Source organism: Ambystoma mexicanum, chromosome 2q (genome assembly GCF_040938575.1).
Source record: "Ambystoma mexicanum isolate Mex_15411 chromosome 2q, UKY_AmexF1_1, whole genome shotgun sequence".
Lineage (NCBI taxonomy): Eukaryota > Metazoa > Chordata > Amphibia > Caudata > Ambystomatidae > Ambystoma > Ambystoma mexicanum.
Genome location: NC_090924.1, coordinates 42318170 through 42332393, shown reverse-complemented (window position 1 = coordinate 42332393; position 14224 = coordinate 42318170).

Below are 14224 nucleotides of genomic sequence, written 5' to 3'. Positions count from 1 at the left end.
ACCCCTATTTATCAACTTAAATCAATATTTACATTCATACCTACTTGCCTGCTATGGTGAATCTCTTTGAGGTAACACTTGTTCATTTCCTGAATACAACAATGCCTTTTACTCCCTACTGGCTTCTACAATCTGTTCAAGCCTTCTCACTTCATGCTTCGGGTGAAATGGCTTTATTTGGTTACCATGAACACATTATTGCACAATCAACTCTTCCTCCTTTACAACAATCCGGTAGACTACAGGTGAAACTTATCTACAATTTGAAATGTCCCCATGAGAGGAATTTGGCATTTTTATGTTTACGTTTCCCAAATTCAAACTTATATATCTGGTCACCTACTTCCTATTCTCTCACAGATGTCTTCCTGTCATAGTACGACTATGCACTGTCAGCGGCTCTTTCCAGATTCCACTTTACAAACCCAAATGCATGTTGTGAATTGTGGCTGTATTTACCAGGACCTGTTAATTGGTCCGGTACAGTAAATGTTGTGGCAAAACCATCTTCCTGCCTGTTAGAATCTTGTGTACACTGAGGTTAGAGGATCTTGATGGTGTTGACCTAATTGCCATTAGCACGAACTGGAGCCTGCCTCAGCTACAAACGTCTTTAAAATATCAACAATTGACCTGTTGCAATATTCCACACCCCCAGAAGAAGAGGGCCGGTATGAAATGAGCAGTTTCCTTTTTACTCCCAAAATTTGCCACATCTTTGTCATCACTGCACTGGTGAAATTACTCCTACGGTTTGATGCTATCCTTTGAGGTAAACCAAACCTAGAGTAAATATGGTTGACTAGCTATGTGGCTGCCGTTTGCGCACTGCAATCCGGTGCCGGAATGCATTCCAGCCATTTGAACATAAAAAAGTGATGTTAACAAATACCTGCTTCCCCATGCTGACCTTTGCATGGAACCTACAAAATCAATTAGCAAATCAGACAATGGAAATGTCAGACCTCTTTTCATTAATGGTGCCCTGCATGTTGGGGAAGTAGGCTGAAACTGTGCAGACACCAAGCATTCCTTGTATTTAGGTCTACATCTTGGGACACGTGTGGCCAATAGGCATATTCTTTTAAAATGTCCAAAGTGCTCTGGGAACCTCTGTGGCTTGCAGTCATGGCATCATGGGCATGATGTAGCATCAGTCCCCAAAATGGCAATGGTACAACCCATTGAATTTGGCCTGACATGGATTCCCGAATCATCAGTCTATCCTGCAACCAAATTCTCTTTTTTGTTCTTTAGCAACACCCTCAGTGTTTCTTTCCATTTACAGTCCTCCTTATTCAAGTAAATGATTATACAGTAGGCCTAAACTAGCGTCGTCTTTATGTGAATATACATCTGCATACACAGTTGGGAGATCCGTGCATGTTTCTTCGTTGAGTGTCTTGTGTGGGGATTGTTCAAATTCTGTAAATGTGTTTCTAGCTATGTGTTTTCAGCTGCACAGATAGCTGCACAATCATGTAAGTCTGCCAGTCCCTGGGCAACTGGACTCTTTTTTATTCTGTCCATATCTCACTTTCACTGGGAATACCTGCAATGCTGATGTCCATGATGTGATTCTTGACTGGTTCAAATTCCCTGACCTGATTCTTTTGCTCTGTAAAAATTGTAAAGGTTAATGGCTTGTTTCAACAATCGCACGCTCTCCTTGAATAATAGGGCAGACATGTTGTTATGCCCAGACAGTGGTCAAAAGTGCTTTTTCACATTCACTGGATTTAGTTTCTACCTGTGACAATGCCTTACTGGTATATGCAATGGTTTTGTTATTTACATTGTGTTTTTGGTACATGACTGCTGACATACATTGGTCTGTGAAACCTATCTCAATGAAAAAATCCTGGTTCTTTATTGGATAAACCAAACATGGGGCTTTCATCAACCATCCTTTTCACTTGGCTACTGCCTCACTTGGTTCCTTTCCCCATATCCAGGGTCCCCCTTGCTTTAGTAATTTAGTCAATGGTTGTGTGATTTCTGCATAATCCTCAATATATACTTGTAGTAACTCATAATTCCTAACAAACATTTTAGGCCTTTCAAATTGCTGGGATCTTTTAGCTTTTGAATAGCCTCTGCCTTCTACTTTTGTGGATTGAACCCATGTGCTGTTACTTCATGCCCAAGAAAGTGTGCCCTCTTTCTGCATCACTGTGCATCTGTAAAGATACTTTTACTCCAGCCTTAGGTGACCTTTTAAGTCTTCATTTTTGATTAGCACATCTGTGAGTGCTTTACTTAGGAATATCCCAAACTCATTAACACTATTGATAAAGCCAAACGGGGTCAGAGACCATGCATATGTTAATTGGTTAAAAAAGAAGGCAAATACATTTTGAATATCTTTAGCTAATGGCACACACCTGCACCTAGTGGTAAGATCCAGATTAGTACATATCTTTGACCCCTGAACTTGTGCAAGACCCTGATCAATAAATGGAAGAGGCCACCTTGAAACAGGTACCCTCTGATTTAGTTCTCTCAAGTCTGCACACAAGTCCCATTGGCCATTGGGCTTTAGCACACCTAATATAGGAGTCTTCAAAGTACTGTGAATAGGCCTGATGATTCCTCTGGATATCAGAATTTTAATTATTTCCACCAGGGACTCCAGACAGACCAGTGGTAACCTATATTGTGGCACAAATACTGGCTCCCCACCATACCCTTCTGGTAGTGTGGCAACATGTAAATCGTTCAGCCCACAGTCATAGGCATCTTTGGCAAAAACCTCTTTCAACTCCATAAATATCTTCCTCAACTGACCCCTTTCTTGGCACATTAGCCTCCATCTAAATGTGCTGCATTTCACCTTTCTATTTTTCTCTTTCAGATTCACCTGTTTTGAATAGGATGTAATTATCCTGATGACATCATTCCACATGTTTGGGCGTGTATGGGTAAACAGACTGTATCCTGAAGATCCCCTTTGGTTTAGAATCCAATGACTCAGGTAATTCACCCTGTGAAGTTGCATAGCTTTCAGGGATATTCCTGATCATTGTGTTATTTAAATCAACAGTGCAGTGGGATTCCTGTATGGTCATCCCTAATGCTGTATTTCCTTCTAAATGAATGTCCTGGCCCCCCATGTTATTCACCGGTATTCAAATGGGGCCATCCACAATCTCTACCAATGGTGTATATTTGCATTCTAGCCCTTGCTGCCTCATGGATTCATTGAGGCGCACACAAGCATCAGGCCCTTCAATCTGATGTCCCTTCCTGTGTTGTAATGCTATTGCAAATTGTCTGGTGAAAGCAGGAATAGTGACATCCTTCTTTACTTGAAGCTCAACTGCATATGGCATTATTTGGGCACAATGATAAGCTTGTATTTTATTTTCAAATTCAGGTGTCGCTCCACCCAGCCTAGACCAAACCTTTTGGTTCAAGAAATGTAACATCATACACATTCTTTACATGATGTGATTTCCCAATGCGAACTTATTCTTGGTCCCACTTACAATCCAAACATTGTGATGAATGCTTTTGGAACCAACTGTGATCTTAAACATGCACCTTCCCACAATTCTTTGCCCCAATTTAGGGTCATCCAGCCCAAATATGTGTTGATTTTATTGTTTTAAAATGTGGTATTTCCTCTCTGTCAAGTATTTGTTTAAACACACTTTCATTAATGAAACTCTTTTCTTGCTCTAACGTCAACACTGCCTCCATCATTTCTGGATACCCATTCACATGTACCAGGATCCAAGCCAGCCCTTCTTCCATGTGTACCATGCAATGTTTGAAATATATTTTCACTGATCTGACTCTGCAGCAACGTTTGGTTTGCAATTTTCCTCATTTAGATACAAAACACAATGGGCCTCATTACGACCCTGGCGGAAATCGAAAAACGATGGCAGAAATGCAATACCGCCATCGAATAGCGCTCGGTGCGATCATGACCCGTCACCGCAAAGTACGATGCCATTAGCGACACCGTAGTGAACGCCAACGCTAACTGCACCAAGCACGCGCGCGCGCCATGCCAAACCGTAATTACCACCATGGCGCAACGGTACGCGAATTCCGACCCTAGCGGACATGCACCTAACGCCATCAAGCACGGCGGAAAGTACCATTCCGCCATGGTGAGAAGTACGGCATCGCGAATCAACCGTAAACGGCCCTACTGAGTGCTTGTACACCGCTCCCTGGCCACATTGTACAACCCCCCGTAGGTGCAATGAAGTCACACAATGCAACCAGTGAAACGTACAAGTCATCCATGCCTGCCAACGAACAAATGAATCTCAAGAGTGCCCAATGGGAGCTGCAGGGCACAGATGGCACGAATACAGAAGCTATACAAATAGACATGACCGCAGTCTCCCACCAAGAAACGCACGCAAACACAGGCACCTGTGACCAGCAATATTCCGATAATCACATCATTCCACCAATCCAACTGGCTGACCGGCATCTGTTACACAAAAGCTAATCCCCCGCCCCTGAGCATGACATCATCAAAACAGTCATAATGGCAGCCCTTATCCCTGACCTCACTGGGCTCCGTAGGCAAACGCGCCCAGCACAGTACCACGCAACTATACTCCGAAGCTGGAACCCAATGCAGATCTCCTCACAATACATCGCTCCCCAAATAGGAATATGCCACATCACTCGCAAAGAAGAACGCTACACGGTTCATATCAGAATAGAAATTTAATGCACAACAAATCCACCAAGCCCATACAGCCATTAGGCCATGAACTCCAAAATATATTTCATTATCGTGGGCTGCATCCGCAATAAATGACCAGCTACTTCTTGTGTGACGCCCTGTTCCTTCATGGTACACAGGGGCTACATTCCCGTACGAAAAGGCAACATGGAAGCGCCTAGAACCGCAGGGCCGTTCCAATAGGGAGGCACTAGTCCAGCTGAAAGGCCGAAATGTTGCTCCTAGCCACTAGTACTGCGTAAGGGCATGTGGCCCATTGGCGATCGTCCCATAAGATCGTAATGCTGCTCCACTGATTAACACGAAGCAGCAGGTGTCGGGAGTAAAATCCATCTGCAGGAGTGGCATACAGATGGCAGTGGCAAAAGGGGAGGAGATACCTGTCAACCAAATGAAATGAAAAAGAATAGTATGGCCATCAGAACTACATTTGAATTACTCACTTCAATGATCACACCAAATCCACAGCCATATGCATGCTAGCCCACTCCAAAGGATCATCACCACCCAAAAACCACTTGCGAATCATAACTATCTATATCGAGGTGAAAACACCATCACAAACGAGTGTACCTGTGCATGCGTCTGTTAATCTGTTAAAACAGAATCCATCAGATGGGATTGGTAACGTGCATAGACACAAGTGTCTGAAGGCGCGTCGAGACAGGGAGGGCTCAACAAGGCCAGATAGACGATGGCCCCACTATGGCAGCCCTGCATCACATAGCGCAGGGGAGGCGGATAGATTCCAAGAAGCCCTGTACATGGCAAACTCTGTATCAAATCATCTGTCCATGCATCCATACATCATTCCCTCATCCCGTAATGAAAACGCCTGTTTCCATACTCACATAAGATGTGAAATTTCCATTGAGTCTGTGCGTTATGCAGCCTGCAAAATCCACCGTGCCCCAGCCCGTTATTCCAGTGTTGTGAAGTAACATGTATTTGGGAACGTCCGGCCTCATCGCCCACATCGCTATTGCGCATCCCATACTATTCATATCAATCATTGCATCCTCGCCATGGCCCCTGTCCCAAGGACATTGAACAATAGAACGTTATATTTGCAGTCAGACCTGTGGGCATCTCCTCGCCGCTAGCTGAAAACCGAAAGCGCCGCCCTTCGAATTCCTCATTTGCAACATCACGTCGAAAAGGCATCTGTGGCCGCTTGAAACCACAAATTAATCCATCTAGTGCGGCTGTGTGTGAAAATGGCAACTGCCTTCACTCACAAATGGAACGCCCCGCCCGTCGGTGAAGCTCGGTACAGTGTTGCATGAGAGTCCACCGTTACTCGAGTACTACGTTCCACTGACCCTTCACAAGTCTGTTCGCGACTGCAAAGATTGTATGTGAAACAATGGGACCATAGCCGAATGAACATATCAACCAATGTTACACTGCCATCGGGTACAAATACATGATTGCAATAGCAAGATGCCATTCGTCGAATTGCAGCGTTGTGTGCGGGACGTGCTCGCCCAAAGGGGAGTGCAGCTTGCACAGGTGGAATGAATCACCACAGGTGGAGGCCATACAGCCTGAAAACACATAAATTGCACACCCAGTCTCCTCCCACAACCACACCCACTCCGAAATGCTACCGGCAGGACTAGCCATGTTGGCCCTGGGGGACCTGATAGCACTGCAAGTACTCCAACTTCAAGAAGAAGACGAACACCAACTACTACCAGCCGCACGGCGGAGACGCAGGAGGAGGAGGAGGCCAAGGCAGGGCCAGCAAGGGCCGCCAGCACAGCCACTACCACCACGCAGGCAGCCCGCAATCCCACGCCTCCGAGCACATCCGTTCAACCTCACTGATAAGCAGATCCACACCCTCTACCGTTTGGACCGGGACACCATAACCGCCATTGTGGACATGACACAGGCTGACCTTGTCAGCATGATAGATAGCCCAACCGCCATCCCAGCCCTACTGAAGGTGGTGTCTGTACTACACTTCCTGGCCACAGGCACCTACCAGCACACAGTCGGACAGTTGCATGGCATATCACAGCCACTGTTCTCACGGACACTATTGCAAGTGCTCGATGCCCTCCTGAAGCACGCAGACAACTACATCTCTCTACCACGCTCGGAGCAGGAAATTACAAACACAAAAGTGGGATTCCATGCACTTGCCGGCATACCGGGTTGCATTGGTGCCATCGACTGCACCCATGTGGAATTGGTCGTCCCACATGCCATGGAGGCCCAGTACCGCAACCGAAAACAATTTAATTCCCTGAATGTACAAATGGTGTGTGACTCCAACAGGATCATTAGACATTGTTGTGCCAGATTCCCTGGATCAACCCATGATTCTATGGTCTTGAGGAACTCTACTATACCACGCTACATGGAGCGACACACAGGGAACAGATCCTGGCTACTTGGTGAGTCTCATTTCATGCATGATGATGTGGGGTATGTGATGCGGCAATGACCTGGCAGGAAGGGGTGGGGGGGTGCGTACGTAGCAATGGCATTCCTCAATATTCCTTTCCTGTCCACATACAGGTGATGCCGGGTATCCACTGAAGAGATGGCTCCTCACACCAGTCCGGAACCCACGGGACCAGCATGAGGAGGACTACAACCATGCCCACTCACATACCCGTGTAGTCATAGAACAGGCATTCAGCCTACTGAAGACTCGTTTCCGCTGCCTCAGCAGGTCTGGCGGGGCACTCCTGTACCGCCATGTGAAGGTTGCAAAGATGGTCATGGCATGTGTCATGCTCCACAACATGTGCGTACGTAGAAATGTGCCCATGCCCCCTGACGCAGAACTGCAAGCACCTGATGATGGTCATGATGAGGGTGGGGATGTGGCAGCACCTCAAGGAGTCTGCGAGGCACAGGAGGGCCGTGACATTCGTCAGCATCTCATAGATGCATGCTTCTAACACTCACGCCTGGTGGCTGATACATGGACACGGGACTCGTGGCACTGTGTGTGTCTGGGACATGCACAATATGGACTGTACGCCAATAATGGCCTCGTACACAAAGATCAATGTCCACACATCTCATTGCATGATCGTGCATTGTTTATGGCATATGTGATATCATGTTAAACACCCTATCGACCCGCCACCCAAGTGAGCCCAACACACCCCCTCCACCCTCCTACCTCCCCCCCCGAACACCAGTGTCCAAAGATGCTCATTGTCAGTGGGCTGTCGCTATTGCAAGCCCCCTCTGCGGGTATCAGGGGCACCCCTGCCTGTGGAGCGCAGGTTCCTCCCAGATCTACGTTGGGGGCTGCCCTGGACGGAACTTGCAACGGATGATGTCTCTGCCTGCTCACGTCCATGCATGTCCCTAAGGGTTTGTGAGAGCTCAGTGAGCACACGGCGCACTGCGGCAAGTTCGGCACATACGTCTTTGGACGTCGCATGCAGTTCCCCCCTCAGGCTCTCGGTGCTTCTCTCCATTTGTACTCTCAGGCTCTCGGTGCTACTCTCCATTTGTACTCTCAGGCTCTCGGTGCTACTCTCCATTTGTGCCCTTAGTGTCTCTGTACTTCTCTCCATTTCTGCCCTCAGTGTCTCAGTTGATGTTTCTATGTCTGCCTTAGTGCCCCCACATTCATCGGCATGGTCCTTGAGGAGCGTGGCCAGTTGCTGCTGTTGCACGATTAACTGGTCGAGGGCTGATCACCTCATGTTGCCTTGCCACAGGGCTTGTGGGGGATGGCCAGTCGTCGTCTTGTGGGTGCCCCTGCGTGGTATCCTCATGGTGTACGGGATGGAACAGACAGGGGGATTGAGACAGGTCATGGATGGATCTAACTTCGACATCCCCGTTTTCTGTGTCGGAGCATGCTGCCATTAATGCAGTATCACCTATGGTGCTGCTGCCACCAGAAGCAGTGCCTACTGTGGCATCCATTGGGGGGACCTGTGGTGGTGGTGTTGTGGGCATGCTGGCTGCTGGGGTGCCTGTTGGAGTTCCCTCCTGTGTGCTGTCACTTGATTTGTGCTGCTGCCGTGTCTTGATCCGTGCAGCTGAGGTGGAGGGTCTTTGGCCGTTGGTCTTGGCCCTCTTTGCAGGTGTGCTGGTAGGGGTGTCCTGGAGCTCGTCGTTTGGATCGGACCCTGTGGTGGAGTAAAGGAGGGCGAGCGTTATTAATGGGTCTGTGGGAATTGGAATGGCAATGTATCACATGCATTGGGGTGGTACCTGAGGGTGATTTGGGTCTGGGCCTTGGAGGTGGTTTCATTTGTGTGTGGAGTGAGGGTGCAGTTGTTTGGCAGCCTGCAGTTAGGGTGTGCCTGCTGCACGTGTAGAGGGTGTTTTTAGGATTTTTAATTATTTATGTATTTGATGTGAGTTTTAAAGTGTGCTATCAGGCCTATGTATGTGGACGTTCTCCTGGACATGTGTTCCTGTTGCACTATGTGGGCACGTGGTACTTCACATGATTGGACATTGTGGTTTTGGCATTGTTTTATTTGGGACACCTACCTGAATCTTCGGATGTCTGCACTCCTTTCTCCATCCCTCCGACTCCCTCTATGCTCTCCATTCCAATGGTGGAGGCACAGATTTCTTCCCAGGGGGTCAACTTGATGGGTGATTCCGATCCTCCCCCGGTAGCTGTGGCAATGTTGCGGTTGGCAGACAGTATGCTACGGACGCGTATCCGCAGGTCGTCCCATCGCTTTCTGCATTGCTGTGGGTTGCGGGGTGCGGTCCCCACCGCACTTACACGCTGTGCCACCAGGGCCCATATGGCCTTCTTGTTCGCAAGTGCCGTCCTGGTCATTTGCGTGGAGAAGACGACGGCAGCATTCTCCTGGAGGGTCTCCGTGAGCACCGTGAGTTCCTCACGGGAGAAGTGGACCTGCCGCTTGCGGTCGCACGCTTTCTTCGCTACTTTTCCCATTTTTCTTGGTTTCACTAGGGTGGATGACGGGTTGGGATGTGTCTCAGGGTAGTATTTTTTATGGTTGTGTGGATTTTGTGGTTTTATAGGTGTACGGCGTGATGTTTCCCGTTCCGGGACCATGCTTTTACTTCCGTTTCCGTATATTTACGGTCACCGTACTTTCCGGTTGGCGCTCACTGCGGTGTCCGCTAAGATGGGTGGCGGTATTGCACCTAGGGCGCCGTACGGCGGCGGTGTGGGCCGTTTTGGGGTCATTTCCGCCATCGCGGACTTTGCACTTCCGCCATGGCGTGGTGCTCGTGCCCGATGGGTCGGAATGAGCTGCACTTTGCTCCATCGTGCAATGGCGGAAACGCTATTTACGCTATGGCGGTCCGGTCGGTTGATTTCCGCAAGGGTCGTAATGAGGGCCAATGTGTTTTCATCAATCTGTGTTTTCCAAATTTTCTCAGGGTCCAGACAAATTTCTATAGATTGCTTTTCTGTTTCTCCTTGCATTTCACTCTGGCACATGATAATGACAGTGACACTAGGTACACAGCCATGTTCAAGATACACTTCCACTGCACTTTCTGGAGAGACTTTAGGGCTGAAGCCCAAGGTTCAGTCTTGCAGCCCTATTCTGGATTAGTTGGAGGGGTCGTAGGGAGGAAAGAGGGGGATTGAGATAAAGAATGTTGCAGTAGTCCAGCCCGGAGAGCGCCAGAGATCTGGAGACATTGAGCTTCTGGGTGAAGGTGAGGAAAGGAAGGTGCAGTTTAACCTGTGGGAGAGCTCGATGAATGAGAGGATGAGGAAGAAGTGCAATTGGCAATTCTAGTGCAATAGGAATTGAAATCAATAAAAGGAGCTAAGACATGCTCTGCTATCTTGGAGCACCTAGTATTGCCAAGTCCATCTCCCTAATTGATCTTGGCTAATAACCTCACTATTGCCAATGTTTGTTGGTCCCTGATCATTGAGTGGTTGGCTGAGAGTTGCTTGTTGCTGAATGATGCAAACCAATCTATCTAGAGATCACACATAACAGGTATCAGGTAATAAAATTGCGGCAAAAATGTTGTTTGGTAAAAAGAATCACGCCAAAAATGCTTTGGTTTGACCCGGTAAAGGTGTACCCCATTATACCATTTAAGGGGAGCAGGGCTTGCGGGGGTGTTCCCCGCTCCCCTTAAATAGTATGCTGGTCTCGGGGTTGCGGGGGTGTCAGTGGCATCCTTTACATGATTGTGGTGGCAAAACCACAGCATTTTTGCCACAATATTTTGTATTCACTGCCATTTTTGCTGCAATTTTAAGACATGGAACCACATAACATGACAGAGCTGAGTGACTACCTCCTTTGACAGATGGAACTCTTGAGGTGATAGAAGGTTCATGGTGGTAGAGCCAGAAGATAAATATCTTTCCTTAGAATTTAAGAGGACATAGTGATAGAAGACTACTCTGTGCCAGCAGTTCCATTTTGTGGGCCAGATCTGTTACAGAGCTGACTTTAGTGCCCCCCTCCTATGCCGCTTAACATAACTGTTGGCAAAAACATTTACTGTATGGAAGAGGACATGAGACCTTTGTAGGAGTTGTTGCAATTGCCAGTGATCCTTTCATTGCTGTCCCATTTGAAGATCATTCAACCAACAACTGCCAATGAACGAGGACACTGATGTAACCCTAAATCCCGTCTTTCTTGCATTCTTTCTGATCACCAGTAGATCTGGAGATATTGGAATGGGAGTCTTGTATTCTAGACTGTCGAGTATCCACTGGATCAATACATGCTTAATGTAGGGCTTCAGAGGTACTAATTTCCAGTGTATGGTGATGACACATTGCCATTTCTCCTTACGCTTTTAACCACTTGCAAGTCTGTGCTTGTGGTTATGAAAAATTAGCCTAGAAATGGCACTGAAACTTCTGCTTTCGATGAGGAGGGAAACATATTTTCCCACACATTGGGCCTTATTACGAATGTGGCGGAAAGGCAACAACAGTGCCGGTAGTGCTACCAGCGCTGTTGTTACCTTTCCGCCACATTACGAGTTCTGCTTGCCGGTGCCGGACTGCACGTATGGTCTGATCAGGCGTGCAGACCGGCACCTGCGAGCAGAACTCGTGATTGCACCAGCACCATTATTAACAGTGCCGGTGCAATCATGCTCCCGACCCCCATTCGGCCTCCCGATCCCCGCCATACCAGCACCTGCGAATGGGCAATTACCAGCCCATTAATCTCGTAATATTCCGGTAATGGCCCATTCGCGGGTGCCGGGGCGGTAGCGAGTTTGGCAGTAGCCATGCCCTTAATAAGGGCATGGCTACTGCCAAACTTATAATGAGGCCCATTGTATTGAAGTGGGCTCTGATAAATTAGTGGCCCTGCAATGTTTTTTTTTTATTGATTAAGCATCCATGGGATGTTATTGCAGACTATCTGTATGTTGAGCTCCATCTTATGTCATGATGTAGCATAGAGGAACTAAACACCAAAGTATTGGTGCAGATATCAGCCTTTGACAAATAGAAGGCCAACCAATCGAGTCAGGAATTTGGTAAATATGAGTTGTGTTGTCCTGATGCCAAAGAGCAACACTTGGGACTAATATTGGGAACCTGCAGCATTTGACCACAGAACTTTCTGGTATGCATTAGCAGTCAGGATATTGAAAAACATTGCCGGACGATCAGTTGCAACCTTAACTTCTCTCAGGATTATGCCAATTACAAAGGACTGGGTTGATTCCTTCCTGAATCAGACTGTCTTGATAAATGTATTCACTTTCTTTAAATCAAAGACCAATCAAAACCTAACAAAATCCTTGTAAACCAGAATAAGGAGAGAATGAAAACCTGCGTGCTCCACACTTGTTAGGACAGATTTTGGTACATGAGTTTCTAAATGCTTTGGGATTTGAGGAACTACTACAAACTAGATGGATGATTCCTTGTTAATAATTTCAAGCACCCACTGTCTGAAACAGACTACTCCCACGCTGGGTAGAATGTCTGAGGTCTGCCTCACACTTCTCCATTTCCATATGGATTGATGATATACTGTGGATAGTCAGGAATTTGAAGTAAGCCTTGGCAAATAAATGCACCCTGTTTTGTAGTGTAATCAGGTGATTCGAGTTCAGCTGAACTTTGTAGGGATCTGTTGACAGATTTTGGCTAATGTCATTATAATTCATGCGGATAACACAATTCTGTCAACATTGGGTTGATGAGGTCAGACCTTTTCAAACCAGCACATGTTAAAAGCAGAAAAGTATGCAGTTAATGGAATAGGTCATACGTTCAGAAACTGTAATGCGGGGGGATGCTCTCAAAGAAAGCAAAGTGTCAAAATGTCTAATGGTTTGCACCCGGCTGTTAATCTAATATAGAAAGCAAAATGAATTCCTTGTTTGTAGCTGTCAAAAAACTCTAATATTTAAAAATAACCTTTTAGTGACAAATTAATTAAATTCAGTGCAAATAATAAATGTTCACGGAACATGTTATATGATTTGCATTAATTTGAGAACAAATACAGTATAGCTTAATCAGAAAGGTGGCTTGCATATTTCCAGGGGCTGCCTTACAGCACAAATGATGCACTGGCTTGTTCCTTGCATACATTTGCATCATGATCTTGTAGTGTGCATCCTGCACCTATTGCCCTCTTATGGTAGATATATGTTATGTTTCTTCCCAGGTAAAGAGCTCATAACATTGCAATCCTGTCTAATTGAGGACCATCATAGTCTGCATCATGAATGCTTGGCATGTGACTGACTCTGCTTTATTCTTTCTGAATGTATTTACCTGCATCCAATGATTCTCCCTTCTATTAATGAAATAACCAGAGTAGTCCTCATGGAAGCAAGCTCAGCAAGATGAAATGCCATGTACGCAAGACTGACTCTGTCATACCCCTATAGGATCTTCAGTGGTCCATGTCTGTTAAGAATGCCCTATATTGTAATATTATAAACCTCAATAATACACAACGTCTCCACCGATGAATGATAAAAAGCCAACCTAGGCATGCCTGATAGGTGACTGACTCTGCTGGTCTGACATGCAATCTTACAGTTCCCTGCTTCAACTTTGAAAATGTGATAAACTTCATAACAGTGAAAGTCTGAGTTCTTCTTACCCAGATTCCAATCTGGGACATGCAGATCACCCCTAGATCTCTGCAGTAGTTGGATTATTTTACTGAGATAGCTTATTGAAGAGATGAATGTGCTGCTCGACTTGATAACATTCACAGGTACACATAACCTCCTCTTGCTAACACCCTCACCCAGCCTCACTTCGTCATTCAACTTACCCTGACAATTCACTACCTTCCTGAAGTCTTTTAATTTATTTTGTGCATGTTCTTTCTATGGCAAATCATTCCAAATCTGCCTGAACTTCTCCTAAACTTCACTGAAGATATGTGGCTTTTAAATAAGATTCAGGCCAGAGGGAAAATCCATGAGAACTCTCAAACCAACCAAAATCTGACAGGGAAATCTGCAGGAGACTGGGACATTTTTGGAAAAGTTCACAGAGGCTTACTGTTGTGGATGCTGTTAAGGTGTAACAGGCACACATTTTACATAATGCTTCCTGTG